Raw genomic sequence first — 13782 nt, 5'->3', positions numbered from 1 at the left:
CCTATCCTATATTCAACAATATTATATTTAATTCATCAATTGAATCACATTGTTTCAGTATATACATGGTTTAGGTTACATGATGAAAGTGACCTATGTGAGGCTGATAAACCACACACATCAGTAAGGCAAAAGGTGCTAAGGAAATCATTATTCCTCTTACAGTAATAATCAGAAATAGCTGCTATAAAAGGGATGGTGAAGATACCATGTCAAAAAATCTGCCATATGAAGATTTTTCTGATACATGTTAAATAAAGTTGTGGTATGAACAACATGGAGAGAAAGGATGATAAGCAAGCACAATGTGGGCAGTCAAGAAAAGCAGTACCTCCTAACAAGTACGCTCACTGTAGCAGTTAAGGCAGATATGCAAAAGATTGTCTCTCTTCTACGAAAGTAGTAAGAAGTCCCAACTGGGGAAAAATCTGAAGGCTGGACATACAGTCTTCCAGCCTTTGTGGTATGAATTTGAACTTTCCAATCTTTGAACTGTCAAGAAGACTGCAGTTCCCATCTACTCAGGTAAAAACAATCACAAGTGACAAAATATTTTTTTTGATACATGCATCCTATCTGTTTCACAGTCACTGCAGAGGATTTTGACATGATTTTATACCTTTTGTTTGCAAGCTTGATGGAGCATTAGACTTATGTTTCATAGTATTTTCCCTTCCAGTACAAATGTACCTCTTAGAGAATTATGCCAAGAGAGAAGATTTTGGGAAAGTCAGTCAGAAAGCCTTGCTTTTTGTACACCTTGAGAAATAATACATATAGTACATATTGCACAGTAATATTATGTACATACCTTCTCCTCATTACCTGGTGTCCTGTAAAAGAGACACTCAACCTCTTTTTATTGCTTTTTATTGTTTTTTAAACCCAGGCTAAAATTTTGCAAATTCTTCTTCCTTACTATGTTACTTCTGATTTTTACAATGAAGAATAAAAATAAAATTATATTGAATAATTTGGGAGCAAATAACGGTTTTCAGGATGTTACAAACTACTAGAGTTGGGTGCCAAAACTGTTGTCATAAGTGGAGACCTATCCCCTTTCATTGACAGATTATGTGAAACAGTTGCAATTTCAAAACTAAGTAAATCATTGCTAAAAGAGAGACAGTGACATAGACATTTACAGAATAAAGAACAGCATCTATTTTTACTCATCTATTTAACCCATTAATAAGGATAAACTCTACTATTACCTGATATACTTTAATGGTAAAGCCCTATCATTTAAAGAGATCTTCCATCATTCCTTTTAGTTCATGGCTTTAAAACCATGAGCTATTGTAACTTACATCTTCTTTTTGGTACATCCTTAACATATAAAGTACAATTTCAGCAGAACTATACTGATTATCCTCCTGGTGTTAGACTATAAAGCAGTAATATATAGTAAAATCATAAGGTCTAATGTGTGCTGCATGAATTCACCAAGTGATTTGTTAAATTAAAGCAAGGCAGGCAATTAAGTGAGCTTCTCTTACTTACTGAAAGGGTTTAAACCAACTGGATGACTATGACTATAACTATTCAGGAAAATAGTGGTTAATTCTCATTTGCTTTACTTATGCTTTCTGAATAATACTAAAAATTAGATGGAAAAAAGATTTCAATTTAAGTACCTATAGCACTGCATGTACACACATATATATGTGTATACATATATCTATAAATACAGCATTTCAATAATGCAAAGAAAAGCCTCATACAGGACATGCCTGAAGAGATTATTTTTTTCCTCAAATATTTTTCCCTTTCTTTGTTCTTCTACAAAACTGAACACCCTCCCACAACTCTTCACCTTGCAAAAAATTCCCCTAAAACAAAACAAAAAAACCCTGCTTGTGATCAATGTTTCAGGTCTTCAGCAGCATCAATCAATTAAAACTTCATTCCTAGCTCACCTTACATTGGAAATCAAGCTGAAAATACAGCCAGGTTAAGCTCTTTAATAGATATCTTGCATTCTGTACAAGGGTAAGGATTTACTATACATTTTAAATACTTAGTATAAAGTTTGGTGCAAAGAAACTTAAGCTCTAGACAAATATGTAACTGACAATCTTTTCTTCTATTCTGTACCAAAGAGAAAAATTTCAGACTGTATAATAATATGATAATTAATATTGAAGATTACAATTTTTTCCTGCTACTTATGTACAATTATTTGAGTCTAAATGTTAACAGACTGAATGCAAGATAAATTATTTCTATGTTTGAATTGACTCTTTTGCTTTGGAGCACACACTTATTGTCTAAGAACATGATTTTATGCAATTGCACCATATAATTTTGTTTTAAAAAATCAGTTCAGAGGGGATCAATACAGAAACTGACGGTTACACTAGAGAAAGGAACCTGGGCTTATTTTGAAGAGCTATCAAATCGAAACAAAAGACAATATAAGCTGCAAAAAGAGTGGAGCTATGTTCATAAGCTTGCCTCAGGCAAACCAAATGTTCAGTTCACATTTACTCCTTATTTGCCACAGAAAGGAACTATAAAAGCTAGAAAAAGAATCTTTGATCATATTTTATTCCTATGGGACCTCACTGTATCTAAAGTGATATGCTATGTATTTGTGATGGGAAGAGTGATCTCTGGAAAGTATAAGTCCATTCCAACCTCTTGAAGTGGAATTTTGGAATACAGTATTTTGAGGACACAGCACCTTTGGAAATAACAATTCCCTAGGGTACCAGGAAGATGTCGCTATCACTGTTTTTTAGGTAGTTGGCTTTAATACACTTCAGCTGCTACTGGAGAGGGGCAAAATCTCTTTATTAACAATGTATCTTCAGAAGTGCTCTCCCTGATTCTTGGGAGGAGTTAGAACCAGCTAACCCCTTAGCAGGGATCTGTTATGTTGACTGAAGTACAGAGCAGTTAGGGAAAAAAAACAACCAACCAACAAAAAACCCCTTATTCCTTTACAAGCCCACTCAAAGGCAAATCACAAAATAACAAATTTGCATGATTTGAAATACCCAATAAATGGTTATGTATAATTTGTACAGTCAAACTTACTGCATTTTTTTTCCATCATGTTTGCAGTGCAGGCAGATGGAGAAGGAGCTCAAATGCACAGTGTGAATTTAGTCTTCTCTGCTATCCATTCTGCCAGTAAGACAGATTATAACAGGTAACAAGTGAAATGGAAAGGTGAGGGAAGAGGATACAGCAGATGAACATAATATTGTTAGAGCTAGCATGACTGCATAGCTGATAAATGAAAGCATGCCCTGTAAGTGAGGGAAGATTTTGAAAGAACGAAGTGCAATAAAATTTCATATTGCCACAGACAAGGACTCCCCCAGCCCTAGACCCTCTGGTGAACTTGTATGCAAGCCAGGCCATAACTGGCCAGTTCAGAGAACATGCCTAAAGTTCACCACCTGGAGCAATGCTGGCGGAAGGGTACAAGACAACCAAGTCTGAACAGCAAATAGGGCAGCCAAGCAGATTTCTCGTGAGATACTTGTGTCTACAGAGAGATCCCTCTAGCAGCTGATGAACCTAGCTGATTTACAGAATGATGATAGCAGAGAATTAGTAGAATGAGGAGCCACTTGAGGAACTTTTCAGAGATCAAATTATTCTTCTTGTATTTGAGTTTGATGAATGAACAACTGTCTCCTTCCTTCACCAGAAGTATGAATTGATGCCACAGGTTTGCTGGCATAAATGTACAAGAGAGGACTAATCCTCATGAAGCTGTCTGGGTTATCACAGAGGCCATAGCTGCATTGTCCAGAGACCAGGGGTCTGAGAGCTGGAGACAGGAGGGACAGACCAGAGGTCCCAGCCAGACACTGGCAGGACCCATGCTTGTGTATGTGCCTTAGGGGGTGGTGAGATCTGCCAGCAGTCTTTGACCGGGAGCAAGTAAGAGCAGGATCAGGCCGTTTTTGTTGTTTACACTTAGGTCAGTGGTGTTTGGGTGTAACATGATGTCAGTAAAGGCACTGCTATTTGCTCATCTATGGGCAGTTGTTTGTGTCTATAGAAGGCATATGTGTGAGCATTTATGTGCATGGTAGCACAACAGGAAGGACATCTCCCTCAGGTCCTGCAGTCCATTGGTTTCAGTCAGAGCTTAAGGGTTTATACAAACATTGCTGCATCTACATAATTAGGCCAATGAGACAGAAGTGATGCAACAGCTAGTGCAATCCACAGAGACAAGGAGAGCATTTAGGTAGTACGACAGTACTTTGAATGTATTTTAATAGACCAAAAAAGCCATAAATTGAAGATAAAAATAGTAATGTATTTCCTGTAACAGATGCAGACTCATATTCCCAACTGTAGCAGTGCAAATGAAATCTTGTGACAAAACACTTTCCCTGGATTAATGCACTATGCAGTAAATATAAATGTTACTACTTCCATTAGGTATTCATTTTTCATTTACAGTAATCAAGTACAGAAGTACATTATGTATAACTATAATCTGGAAAACCAAATTTTCCTGTGAAAACAGTGTGTTCAATTGCTATTATAGCTTTTATATTTTCAATGTTTTAATAGGATCATATGTCAAAATTTTCTACAATTACTCGTCAGGTTTTCAAGTATAGAAAAAATTTTACTCAAGGCTTACTAATGATAAATCTTAAGCCAAACTTATTAAATCTTTTGCTTAGCAGTATTAGCCTTATTTACTAGATGAATTTGGAAATTAAATGGATTATATCAGTTGTTCCTGTCAGCCATGTTTAATTCTCTCAAACAAATAATTAGTTATTTCCATTTCTGTAGAGATGTCATATGCAGAATGCACTCAGCTAATTTTAATTCAGTAATCTCTAAATAAAGTCTCTCAAATGAAGATAACAGAGTATCTTAGCAGACAAAACCCATCTGTGCTAAAATGTATTTGAGAGTAGTAAGTTCTAACTCCTTCTAAAGTACAAAAGGGCTGTCACTACTGGTGGCACCTGGATTTTTATTTATTTACTGTAGTAATGATTATGAAGTAAAATGGCAGATCCAGATGAAGTACATATGGCCCAATGTTAAATGCATATGGGCAAATTTGTATTATTCATTGTAAAATATTTTTATGTCCAGAGAAAAGAATGCCATAAAAAAACATACTAGTATTAAACAACAGAACAATAATAGGTATTGATACTATGCCAGAAAAATATATTTTCTTTAAAATCAGATGCTCAAAATCATAGCAACTGAATAAGAATTTTCTTTAGTTACGAGGCAATGGTTACCAAACCTCTGAAAATACACTATTTTCATCACTAGCACCAGCTAGCTGGTAACTAGACCCTTTCACATAAGATACATTTTGCTTGCTAGGCCGGTTGCTTACTTGCTTCTAGAAGCATACTTTAATAGCATACTTTAAGTTTTGGAGTGACAGTTGTCATCACATCAGGCTTGCTTAGTAAATAGAGGAAAATATTGCCTTTCAGTTTCATTCAAATTCACACCCTTTATACTTTCAGAGGAGAAATGACAACCTTGGAGCAACTGAGGATTTTGTATATATATCTTGTAATACCATAAACTTGTAAAATATTAAGTATTTTACTGCAATTCAGATGCCAGCTATTTAACAGCTCAGTTTTTAATGACATAAGGTTAGGTGTTAAACTTTCAAAGCAATCCAAAGGGATTTATTGGTATTATTACTGGATTTGAAGGCAAGTCAGAGACTTAATCCCCATGTACATCTCTGTTAAAAAAAAAATAAATGAAAAAATCTAAAGAACTCTGAACAAAGAAGAGGATGTATATGTAACAAAATTTAACCTTGAAAGAAGGTAGAACAGTCCTATCATCTAGTGTTTGTGTTATTTTAACAGTGTATCTTGTTTCATCTGTTCACCAAAATTTGAGCTGAACAGAGCTGGCAGTTCTCTAAGGACATTATTCCTGGAGTGCAACTGCTCTTGATTCCCACATTTAAAACTGGGCAAGGAAGGCAGAAGACCAACACGGCTGAGTAAAAACATCTTATTCAAACTAAAATGTAAGAAGGAAATGCACAGGGACATGTATTCTGGGAAAAATATGGGGACACTACCTGGATTTGCAGGATAAGTCTAAGAAAGCTAAGGTATAGTTGGAGCTGAATTTGGCAAGGGATGCGAAGAATAATAAGCGCTCCTACAGGTATGCTGGCCAGAAAAGGAAGATTACAGAAAATGTACTCCCCTTTAGTAAATAAGACAGGAAAAGTGACAATCAACATGGAGCAGGCTAAGGCACTCAACAATATTTTTGCCTCAGTTTTCAATGGTAATCTCTCTTCCCACATCTTTCAAGCTTCTGAACCTCAAGGCAAGGATTGCAGGAATGAAGTCTTTCCTATCAAAAGTGAAGATCAGGTCGAGACCACCTGAGGAACCTGAATATATGTAAGTCCATGGGACCCAACAAGTTACAACACAGAGCCCTGAAGGAATTGGCAGATGCATTGCTAGGTGACTCACCATTGCATTTGAAAAGTCATGGCAGTCAGACTATGTCCCCAGTGACTGGAAAAAAGGGAAATATCACACCCATGTTAAAAAAAGGAAAAAAAAAAAGGACCCTGAGAACTACTGACTGGTCGTCCTCACCTCTGCCCAGTAAGATCATGGAACAGATCCTCCTGGAAGACATGTCAAAATATATGGAGGACAGGGAAGTGACTAGAGATAGCCAACATGCTTCATAAAGGGCAAAAATGTTCCTGACCAATCCAGTGGCTGTCTATGATGGAACTGAAACAGCAGACGGGAAGAACTATAGGTGTCATCTACCTGGACTCCTGTAAGGACTGTGATACAGTCTCCTGAAACATTCTTGCCATGAAGTTGGAAAGATATGGTTTTGATGGATGGACTGTTAGATGGGTAAGAAACTGGATGAGTGATCATGCCCAAAGGGTTATAGTCAATTGCTCAATGTCCAAGTGGAAGCCAGTAAAGACTGGTGTTCCTCAAGGGTCCATAACGGGTCCATGCAGCTTAATAACTTCATCAATGACATAGTGAGATTGAGTGCACTGTCAGCAAGTTTGCAGATTTGCTCTTACCACCAAGCTGAGTGGTGCGGTTGTTTTTCTAGAGCAGGGGTCCTCAAACTTTTTAAACAGGGGGCCGGCGCGCAGATGAAGTGGCAGGCAGTCATCTGCGGCTGCTTGGTTCCCCCCCAACTCCCAGCAGGGGGCAGGGGGGTCTGTAAATACCGGGGGCCGGATTGAGGACCCTGGAGGGCCATATCCAGCCCTCAGGCCGTAGTTTAAGGACCCTTGTGCTAGAGGCAAGGGATGCAATCAAAAAAGACCTTGACAGGCTTGAGGAGTGAGCCCATGTGAAGCTCATGAAATCAAGTATAAGGTCCTACACCTGAGTCAGGGCAATTCCCAGAATCAATACAGACTGGAGGATGAATTGATTGAGGTTAGCCATGGGGAGAAGGACTTGGGGATACTGGTGGATGAAAAATTTGACATTAGCCAGCAATGTGCACTTGCAGCCTAGGAAGCCAATTGTATCCTGGGCTGCACAAAAATAGGTGTGGCCAGCAGGTCAAGGGAGGTGTTGTCCCCGCTTTATCCTGCTCTTGTGAGACCCCATCTGAAGAAAGGCATGGGTCTGTTAGAGTAGACTCAGAGGAGGGCCACAATAATAGTGAGAGAGCTGGAACACCTCTCCTACAAAGAAAAGCTGAGAGAGTTGGGATTGTTCACACTGAAGAAGAGAAGACTCTAGGGGGACTGGATTGATGGAGAGAGGCGTTTTTATCAAGGCCTGTAGTGATAGGACAAGGGGCAATGCTTTTAGACTGAAAACAAGTAGGTCTAGATTGGACATAAGGAAGAAACTTTATACGACAGGGTTGGTGAAACATTGGAACAGGGTGCCCAGATAAGCTGCAAATGTTCTGTCACTGGAAGTGTTCAAGGTCAGGTTATAGGGGTCTTTGAGGAACCTTATCAGGTGTTGCTGCCCATGGCAGGGGAGCTGGACTAGATGATCTTTAAGGGTACCTTCCAAAACAAACCATGCAATAATTCCATGGTGTAATAATGATAAAGACTCTAAATTTTAAGGGTGGTTGGATATTTTTTTTTCAGTTGTGGGGGGAAAAGCCTTGTAACAAATGTATGGAAAGTTATTTAGAAATGTAAGAACTTTTGTTTTACTCTTTCTTTTGGGAACATATTTTCAACCACTATAAGAAGGTGGGTTCCCCTCTGTGCACAACCTTCCTGTGGGAACTGAGCATGCTCTATCTTTAAGTGCACCTCTGCCACTCCCAACACCTTACTGATGCATACACTGCTGAGAAAGGATTCCATGGGCTCATGTTTGCACAATCAAGGTGTGGTCCCTGCACTGTCACCCTGAGTATTGCACCCTGCAGTGCCACCCCACTCACCAAAGTGCAGCTGCCTCATACTGCCCCATGGCTGCTCTGTCCTGAAAGGGTTGAGGCACTGCAGGGTGACTTCCAGCAGTGTCAATCCAGGTTTGACTGCTGCTGCTTACATTGCAAGATCTCTGAGCTCTGATTTATTTTCAAGTTGCCTCTTTTGTTTCAAAAGTCTCTTGGTAATTCCCTGGTTACTGTTTAATCCAGCAGATTGGTCACATTCCTTTTTACATATAAAAGCTTGTCTTTGGGCAGACATCCTCCAGAGAGTTTTGAGTACTTCCTTTACACTCCATTTTTTACCCTCATTTTTCCCTGAACAGCTGTTTTTTGCCAGTTATGGGCTGTGTGAGCTGCCCTAGAGATGCTGGCCTACACTGTAGTAATTCCAATGAGATTGTATAAAAAAAAATTACTTTTCAGCATTATTAAATGGTCATCTAACATTTTTGAAACTCTTTTTCCATAAGATCACTGGACCATGGATAGACTTGATTTGAAGTAATATTCTTACAAGCAATATTTCGGTAGTGCTTGTAAGAATTACTTTTGGGAAATGAATTAAATGTAGAACATAACAAAATTGCGGTTTCTATTCTCTTGTTTTCACTGTGGGTTGAGTATGTATAAAAAAGACACTTTTAGTAAAGAAAATAACACATCTAGGAGTTGTGCTTTATAAGAACATTTCTTGATATCTGCAATAAATAATAAATAAAAAACAATTTATCTCACTTTGTAAGTCTCAGATGATTCAGCAGTTTTTTATGCCTCCTAGAACTCTTCCCTGATCGTAAGTTTTTCTGGTATGAAGGAAATCTTAAAAATGTTTTTAGTAACTTCAAGAAGTGTTCACCAATTTATTTCTGAGTTACAGGACTAACTCTGAAATGTATATTCAAATCACTCAGCAACTAAAAACATGTGTTGGATAGTAATTCCTTCCAAGGTGGCTCTTAGTGCTGAAAAGGGATGTGAACATATTTTACTGCAGTCTTGTAGTCTTTGGTAACATAAAATCAGTATCTTCCTAAAACCTCTGAGTGGTCACTAAAATAAGAGTGGAAGTGTTGCCATTTCTTATGCTACAATCCTATTCCAGCAGAGGATAAGCACCCAGAAATACCCTGTATTCCAATACAATAAAATGCATTAAGTTTAATTATAGTTTAGAGATATATGATTTTTCTCAGATACCATGTTTCCTCCTAAGGTAGTTCCCGTCTGATTTCCTCCTTCTCCAGCAAAAGCAATGGTGAAAAATCTGTAGGGCTTTGGCCAGCATTTCTAAATTACCTGCATTACCCTCACTCCAATGTATTTTCTGTCTCTCCTTTGAATATGCCCATGCAATAGAAATGAATAGTTTTAGCTCGAATTAATATCTCTTCTCATTTTCCACATCTGTCTTACTCTGTTTGCACAAGTGGTCAGTACTGAATGTGTTTTGCAAGTAAAAGCATCTCTAGTGATTAGGATGACTAATACAACATGACTGATGTATTTAAAAGTTGGTAGAAAATCTTTTCACACTGAGTCTAGAAGTTAGTGACTTTTACTAAGTGGCATTAGAGATTATAAAGTTCATACCATCTAAATTTAATCATCCAGTTGTAGTATTCTGACATCTCTGATGGTAATTTTTTTTCACTCTATGAGCTACATAGGCAATTAAGAAAATCTCAGTCTCATCTCAGTTACATATTTAAGGTAGCCCAAAGCACAGTGTGTATAGTCCCTTTGGTTATCCATTTTTGCTGACACTCAAGATATGAGCTATTGTAGGCTGTCATTTCCCACTCTCCTCCACACATTAAAAACAGCATTTGTGCTCAGAGGTGGGGTGGAATTACTAATGTTTTCTTTCAGTTGGTGCTTTCAGAACAGACTTCTGGAATTCTGCTATCCCCTGGGATCCATGATTGTATTTGGTTTCAGTGGCAAGGTTTGGGTTGCCAGGGGGCTACAGGGTAGCTTATTTGAGAAGCCATTAGAAGTTTCCCCTATGTCTGATAAAGCCAATGACAGCTGGCTCCAAGACAGCTGTTGGCCAAGGCTGAGCCCTTCAGCAACAGTGGTAGCACCTCTGGGATGATGTATATAATAAGGGGAAAAAAACCTGTGCAAGAGCAATTACAGCCAGAGAGAGGAACAAGAACACATGAAAGAACAGCTCTACAGACACTAAAATCGGTGCAGAAGGAAGGGCAGGAAGAGGTGTTCCAAGTGGCAGAGCAGAGATTCCCCTGCAGCCTGTGGTGAACACTAGGGTGCGACAGGCTGTCACTTTGCAGCCCATGGAGGTTAACGGTGGAAGACCCCATGCCAGAGCAGGTGGATGTGCCCAAAGGAGCTTGTGACCCTGTGGGAAGCTTGCATTGGAGCAGTTCTGGCAGGACCTGTGGCCCCATGGAGTGAGGAGCCCACAACTGAGAAGATTTGCTGTCAGGACTTGCGACACTGTGTGGGACCCACGCTGGAGCAGTCTGTCCCTGAAGGGCTGCACCCCGTGGAAGGGACCCACACTGGAGCAGTTCATGAAGAACTGTAGCCTATGGAAAGGACTCACATTGGAAAAATTCTTGGAGAGCTGTCTCTCATGGGAGCAACTCCATGCTGGAGCAGGGGAAGTGCATGAGGACTCCTCCCCCTGAAGATGATGAAGCGGTAGAGACAACGTGCAATGAACTGGCTGAAACCCTCATTCCCTTTGTCGTTGCGGAGAGGAGGTAGAGAAAAATGAGAGTAAAGTTAAGCTGAAGAAGGAAGGCGTGGGGGGAAGATGTTTTTAAGTTTTGGGTTTATTTCTCATTGTCCTACTCTGATCTGATTGGTAATAAACTAAATTGTTGTTTGTTTTTTTTTCCACAAGTTGAGTTTTGTTTGCCCATGACTGTAACTGGTGAGTGATCTCTCCCTGTCCTTGTCTTGTCCCTCAAGTTTTCTGTTACATTTTTCTCTCCTGTCCAGCTGAGGAAGGGGAGGCATAGAGCGGCTTTGGTGAGACCCTGGTGTCCAGCCAAGATCAGCCCACCATGACAGTGATTTAATACTGGTGCTGGGGAGGAGATAATGTAATCAGATAACTAACAGAAATTAGTAATGGATTCTGCTTTTAAAGGACTAACACCAGACAGATGATAATCCTTTTATTTGAAGAAAAATGTCCTTTCTTCTATTTTGCCCTCCATGTGCATGCCACTGAACAAGCTTTCACAGATTGCCATACTTGCCATTTAATTAACTGGACTCTGGTCATCGGAATCTCCCATGCAAGCAAACAAACTATAAAATACAAACCTGTTCTTTCAGGCTTAGATCTGCTATGTTAGTGCATTAGCAGAGCAGAGAAACATTTCTGGGAAATGTAATTCAGTCACTTATATTTTGGGCAAAAATGGAACAAACTGTAGCATGGTTTTGGATTGGAACAACTAACATTCTCCCAGACAATTCCTGGGCAGAGCTCAGGAGTTGCTATGGGCCAAGATCACCTTCATTGCTAAGTAGTTTCTGAGGTGAAGACAGTTTATGGTATGAATATGGGCTGTTGGCATCAGTAAGAGACTGCGCCAGTGAGGGCCACCATTGCCACAGCAGATGTGTTGTCTCAACATTGCTAAACTCATGCCCTCACCACAGTGAATACATTGTTAAGGCAGGAAGATAACACCACTGCCACAGAAGAGATTTAAGGCAGGAAGATAACACGACTGCCACCACAGAGACTTATCTATACCTTGTTAAGAAGGGAACCGACTGACGCCATGGAGTAACAGGGGAGGCTGATCCTGCAAAACTTAACCAAACCCCTGTGCATGTGCCCAGACTTGGGGTCAGGGGGTCAAGGTGCCTGGAGGCCCCTGAGGAATGTTGGACACGCACACCATTGTTGGGTGGGGGGTGTGGTTGAGCAGAACAGCTTGTAACAACTCTATAAAAAATTGAACCATGGAACCAACTAACATGGGATGGAACGTTCCCCCACCAGACTTGAGAATGAATCGGACTGTCAGAACGCCGCAGCTCCGGGGTGGTAGCTATCGCTCTGAACTCTTTCCTTTCTTTCCTTCTTTCTTTCCTTCCTTTCTCTCTCTTTCTCTCTCACTCTCTTTCCCTTTGCATTCACGGATTTATTGTTGGGCAAATAAAATTCCTTGGCTCTTGACTCTGTTTTGAGTCTTAATTCTGTTCCTAAGAATACAAACAGAACTACACTCTGGTCTCAGACCGGCATGCGACAGCATCAGTGCCAGAAAACAGTTCTGGGCATGTTTAACTTAGTGACAGCTGAGGTACTATTTTAGGTGGATTAAATCACCCTCTGCAGGTCTTCAAAGTTATATATCTCTCTTGTAACCTTACTATAGATGTATATTATGATACAGTTGAAGAATACCAATGAACCAAGTAGGGAGTTGCATAATAATGTGCAGATTGTAGGTAGAAAAGAGAGAGGAAACTTTGCTGGAAGATCAAAGATGCAGAAAACAGGAGTGGTAGAAGGGTTAGTATAGGTCATCTGTAATTGTACCATTTAGTTCAGGACTAGCCTATATCTATACAATAAACTTGCTCATCAGAAATTGACGATCTGTACTTAGAGAAGCAATTGGAGCTTGAAGTTTTGTATTGTGCTCACCCAGGGGCACTCGAGAGTGAAGAATCATGAGGTAAGTAGCATTCTGAACTCCTTATCATTAGTAAAATTAAGGAATATTTATGGAGAACTAGCTTAACAGAATGCTTAAAAGTAGAGATCTGTTAATTTCTTTTATTTAGTTTTCACAAGATAGGTAAAAATATAAAGCATCCTGTGAGATCTAGACCATGTCACAGAAGTCTCATCAGGTAGGAATCCTCTGTATTTTTCATTTTAGCCAGTGTGGGTTCCATATATAAGTCAAAGAGTCAGGGATCAAATGAAATTATTCTTAAAAGTGAGAATTGTATTACATCTTTATTATTCATATTCTTACTGATATCTGCAACATTACTGCTAAAATTGTGGGGTAATTGTTTTCAAATATTCCATTTTAAGCTGTGTTGAAATTACTGGACTTTGTTCATTAATTACAACAAGCTTTAGATGAACTTCCCGTTAAAAAGAGATCATCTTGAAGAAAAAATGTATGACTTTGATTAGCTTAGGCACTACTTAAATATGTTAATATTTCAATACATAAGTAAAATAATTTTTTTAATCCCTGGTATGGAGAATTTACCATCAAGACCTCTAAAACAATACTTTTTTAAAAAAAAAAATCTGTGTTCAATATCCATAACCTGCATTTTAACTAATTTATTCTTTTCAAACACAGATATAATAAAAATAAATTCAGACTTCTCTGAATGAATATTTGTAAATTTCGGCTACTAGCT

Source organism: Falco punctatus, assembly GCF_963210335.1.
Source record: "Falco punctatus genome assembly, chromosome: 2".
Classification (NCBI taxonomy): domain Eukaryota; kingdom Metazoa; phylum Chordata; class Aves; order Falconiformes; family Falconidae; genus Falco; species Falco punctatus.
Note: the sequence above shows the minus strand (reverse complement) of the source record.